Raw genomic sequence first — 6,040 nt, 5'->3', positions numbered from 1 at the left:
ATACTACTATTAACCAGAGCTATATACTATACTACTATTAACCAGAGCTATATACTATACTACTATTAACCAGAGCTATATACTATACTACTATTAACCAGAGCTATATACTGTACTACTATTAACCAGAGCTATATACTATACTACTATTAACCAGAGCTATATACAGTACTACTATTAACCAGAGCTATATACAGTACTACTATTAACCAGAGCTATATACTATACTACTATTAACCAGAGCTATATACTGTACTACTATTAACCAGAGGTATATACTATACTACTATTAACCAGAGCTATATACTATACTACTATTAACCAGAGCTATATACTATACTACTATTAACCAGAGCTATATACTGTACTACTATTAACCAGAGCTATATACAGTACTACTATTAACCAGAGCTATATACAGTACTACTATTAACCAGAGCTATATACAGTACTACTATTAACCAGAGCTATATACTGTACTACTATTAACCAGAGCTATATACAGTACTACTATTAACCAGAGCTATATACTATACTACTATTAACCAGAGCTATATACAGTACTACTATTAACCAGAGCTATATACAGTACTACTATTAACCAGAGCTATATACAGTACTACTATTAACCAGAGCTATATACAGTACTACTATTAACCAGAGCTATATACTGTACTACTATTAACCAGAGCTATATACAGTACTACTATTAACCAGAGCTATATACTGTACTAATATTAACCAGAGGTATATACTATACTACTATTAACCAGAGCTATATACTGTACTACTATTAACCAGAGGTATATACTATACTATTATTAACCAGAGGTATATACTATACTATTATTAACCAGAGCTATATACTATACTTCTATTAACCAGAGCTATATACTATACTACTATTAACCATAAGTATATACTGTAGTACTATTAACCAGAAGTATATACTTTACTACTATTAACCAGAGCTATATACTATACTACTATTAACCAGAGGTATATACTGTACTACTATTAACCAGAGGTATATACTATACTACTATTGACCAGAGCTATATACAGTACTACTATTAACCAGAGGTATATACATACTATGCTACTATTAACCAGAGTATATACTGTACTACTATTAACCAGAGCTATATACTGTACTACTATTAACTAGAGCTATATACTATACTACTATTAACCAGAGCTATATACTATACTACTATTAACCAGAGCTATATACTATACTACTATTAACCAGAGCTATATACTATACAACTATTAACCAGAGCCACCTCTGGTCAGAAGTAGTGCACTATAAAGGGAGTGTCAACCATTCAGTATGTAGTTCAGCAAACTATCATCCATACTGGCAACAAACTATCCCGGACAATAACATTCTGATATTCTACTTTACATGCAAGAATGACAAATGTTGTCTTCGACTAAACTGTCTGGGGAATGACAACCCAATATTAGGGTGGAAAAGGCATTGACATTCAATTCCAAAAGAATAGCCGAGGAACATTGGTAACCAAACCAGTCCTAGAATGAAAGTGTTTTGAGAACCAGTGCTTAATGATGTGTGGATATGCACATTTACATACTTGCTTCATGGTAATTCATGGAAATGCTGTCAGACTTTGACAGGATCTGGGATTTGCATGCTGTCACACCTGTGTTGGGTTTGGGTATATCAACATTTTAAAGGTCAGCTGTCAGAGAGGATACGTTGTGAACATTGTGTATGAATGAGAATCCTCCCTCTCATAGCCTCCCTGCTTTTCAACAAGTTGGAATAAGTTCACTTTTGGTTGAAAGCGTTTGTGTAGTTTCATCTGACCTGTATGTACAGTTGAAGTCGGAAGTTTACACACACTAAGGTTGGAGTCATTAAAACTCGTTTTTCAACCACTCCATGAATTTCTTGTTAACAAACTATAGTTTTGGCAAGTTGATTAGGACATCACAAGTAATTTTTCCAACAATTGTTTACAGACAGATTATTTAACGTGTAATTCACTATCACAATTCCAGTGGGTCAGAAGTTTACATACACTAAGTTGACTGTGGGGTTAAACAGCTTGGAAAATTCCAGAAAATTATGTCATGGCGTTAGAAGCTTCTGGTAGGCTAATTGACATAGTTTGAGTCAATTGGAGGTGTACCAGTGGATGTATTTCAAGGCCTACCTTCAAACTCAGTGCCTCTTTGCTTGACATCATGGGAAAATCAAAAGAAATCAACCAAGACCTCAGAAAAAAAATGTAGACCTCCACAAGTCTGGTTCATTGGGAGTAATTTTCAAACGCCTGAAGGTACCACGTTCATCTGTACAAACAATAGGACGCAAATATAAACACCATGGGACCACACAGCCGTCATACCGCTCAGGAAAGAGACGCGTTCTGTCTCCTAGAGATTAACGTACTTTGGTGCAAAAAGTGCAAATCAATCCCAAAACAACAGCAATGGACCTTTTGAAGATGCTGCAGGAAACAGATACAAAAGTATCTATATCCACAGTAAAACAAGTTCTACATCGCCATAACCTGAAAGGTCGCTCAGCAAGGTAGAAGCCACTGCTCCAAAACCGCCATTAAAAAGCCAGACTACGGTTTGCAACTGTACATGGGGACAAGGATCATACTTTTTGGAGAAATGTCCTCTGGTCTGATGAAACGAAAATAGAACTGTTTGGCCATAATGACCATTGTTATGTTTGGAGGAGAAAGGGAAGGCTTGCAAGCCGATGAACACCATCCCAACCCTGAAGCACGGGGGTGGCAGCATCATGTTGTGGGGGTGCTTTGCTGTAGGAGGGGCTGGTGCACTTCACAAAATAGATGGCATCATGAGGAATGGAAAATTATGTGGATATACTGAACAACATCTCAAGCCATCAGTCAGGAAGTTAAAGCTTGGTCACAAATGGGTCTTCCAAATGGACAATGACCCCAAGCATACTTCCAAACCTGTGGCAAAATGGCTTAAGGACAACAAAGTCAAGGTATTGGAGTGGCCATCACAAAGCCCTGACCTCAAATTCTATAGAAAATATGTGGGCAGAACCGAAAAAGCGTTGGCCAGCAAGGAGGCCTACAAACCTGACTGAGTTACACCAGGTCTGTCAGGAGGAATGGGTCAAAATTCACCCAACTTATTGTGGGAAGCTTGTGGAAGGCTACCCAAAATGTTTGACGCAACTTAAACAATTTAAAGGCAATGCTACCAAATACTAATTGAGTGTATGTAAACTTCTGACCCACTGGGAATGTGATGAAAGAAATAAAAGCTTAAATAAATCCTCTCTACTATTATTCTGACGTTTCACATTCTTAAAATAAAGTGGTGATACTAACTGACCTAAGACAGGGAAGCTTTACTTGGATTAAATGTCAGGAATTGTGATAAACTGAGTTTAAATGTATTTGGCTAAGGTGTATGTAAACCTCTGTCTTCAACTGTATGAACACTAGCTATGATGGGAGACAAGGGGTTAACACAATAGCCAAAATGTCAAATAGAGAGAGCGAAAGAGTGATGCGGGAGGAATGTGTGTGTGATCCTGTGTGTGTGCCTGCGTTCCTTTATGTTATACTGGAATGGCTGGGATTCCATTGCCCTGAGTCAGAGAGGACAGCTCCAGTTCCAGCTGTTGTGTGGCTGGTTGTTCCCCTCCTGTCCTGACAAGGGATGCCCTAACAGGTTTCATGGGGCTCTGGGGAGATCTCCATCACTCACAGGTATTTCAACTAGATGCTAGATCACCAGGCAGTTAAAAATAAGGCTACTCTGGTAGGCTTCCCACTCCAAGGTTATACTGTATCTATGCCATTGTCCTCTTGGCTTGTTCCACGGGGGTTTAGGCCTGGGATGGCTTGTTAATCAGTGGTGTGGTAGAGTGTAAACGCAACTAAACAGTTCACACACTTTTTTTTACCCATCAGTTTACCCACGCAGTTTACCCACCTTTAGCAGAAAAACGCATTGAAAGAATAGGTATTGTTATTGTTACTGACCGGAAATCAGTTTACCCACCTATTTCTTTACCACTACATCACTGCTGTTAATGGATTAGAAAAAAAGTGTGATGAATACAGTATTATTGAATGAATTTGAACATGATATGATTAAAATATGAAATATAGCCAAAAATATTTTTCTCTGATGAGTAATGCATTGGTGCAAGACGCAAATGAATGGAATGTGGTCTGCTAAGATAATCAAATACATCTGTAGCTCTTTGTGACGTTACCAAGGTTGAGTCTCTCTGTTATATTTGTATTCACTGCTTTTGTTTCTTTAGGCCCATATATCAATGATGTCAGACAGGCAGATGATCAAGCTATTCAAGAGTGACTGGCTGGTAAAGTGCAGCCTCTATTTGTACATAGACTGACTTCCTTCTTTCTAATCCATATCTGTGTGTGTGTCAGCTCTGTTGACTAAATGCCACTGTACTGTGGCTACTGCTAAGACATAAGGGGGTTAGAGTACAGCTAGTCCAACTTCCTTCTTCCTTATCCATATCTGAGTCATGCTACCCAACACACACACCTGAGGCTCATGTGGTGTGTGTGTGTGTGTGTGTGTGTGTGTGTGTGTGTGTGTGTGTGCGTTCCCTGACATCTCCCCATTATCAGCCTGCTACAAATCATCTTCCTCCAAGGACAGAGCCTCTACCCTTCATACACACACAACACACCATTCTGTTGCTATGGTACTCACTCTAGTATTAGGAAGTGAAGAATAGCAAGCAGACACATTCACTAACACCCGTACACAGACACATTCACTAACACCGGTACAGACACACATATACACAGAGACATTCACTAACAGCGGGACAGACACATATACACAGAGACATTCACTAACAGCGGGACAGACACATATGCACAGACACATTCACTAACACCCGTACACATACACATATACACAGACACTTTCACTAACACCCGTACACATACATATACACTAACAACCATGCACACACATAAGCTCGCTCACACACACATATACGCTCACACACGCATACACATGGATGCATGCACATGCGCGTGCGCACACACACACACACACACACACACACACACACACACACACACATATACATACAGAGTGATGAATCGCAGGTGTCACCCTCTCTCCCTGCCTCAGATCGGCAGATTGCACAGCTCTGATTAAGGTCCCTGTGACATGTGTAATCTGATTTATTTCTCTGGGACACAACGTTTAGTTCCTAATGTGAGAATTCAGGGTCGCAGATGCAATCTATGGGTCAAAAGGGACATTTTGGAATCTGTAGTGCAAAGGCCCTTGAGGACTGGCCAGGCTGCAGTGCTTGGAGTCTGACATGCGGGTACAGCTCAATAGTGTCCTCTCCCTAATTTACAATGCACATTGAGTTTAAATTAGGAAAGGAGACGAGGAGAGGATGCCATTTCAACCTATTGAGATACTCCTCTTTGGTGTCAAGACCCAGCAAGGTGTGGGAGTATCCTGGGGGCCTCCAGGCACGCAAGTCAGAGTGGTCTGATATGCTCCACTGGAACCGAGGAGTTGGTCGTCCTGAAAGGCTATGGGGGGACGGAGGGAGGAGGAAGCTCACCAAAACACAGCATTTTTATTTAACTAGGCAAGTCAGTTAAGAACAAATTCTTATTTTGGGTTAACTGCCTGTTCAGGGGCAGAACGACAGATTTGTACCTTATCAGCTCAGGGATATGAACTTGCAACCTTTCGGTTACTAGTCCAACTCTCTAACCACTAGGCTACCCTGCCGCCCCATGTTATATCATAGCCCAGGTAGTTATTATCGATGGCTCTGAACGAACTTTATTTGACTCTTTGCAAACTGGAATCCATACATCCTGAGGCTGCATTCATTATAGCTGGGGATTTTAACAAGGCTAGTCTGAAAACAAGACTCCCTAAATTGTATCAGCATATCGATTGCGCAACCAGGGCTGGAAAAACCTTGGATCATTGTTATTCTAACTTCCGCGACGCATATAAGGCCCTGCCCCGCCCTCCTTTCGGGAAA

The sequence above is a fragment of the Oncorhynchus clarkii genome, unplaced genomic scaffold, assembly GCF_045791955.1.
Source record: "Oncorhynchus clarkii lewisi isolate Uvic-CL-2024 unplaced genomic scaffold, UVic_Ocla_1.0 unplaced_contig_770_pilon_pilon, whole genome shotgun sequence".
NCBI classification, from domain to species: domain Eukaryota; kingdom Metazoa; phylum Chordata; class Actinopteri; order Salmoniformes; family Salmonidae; genus Oncorhynchus; species Oncorhynchus clarkii.
The sequence above is the reverse complement of the archived record's forward strand: the minus strand, read 5'-3'. Positions refer to the sequence as shown.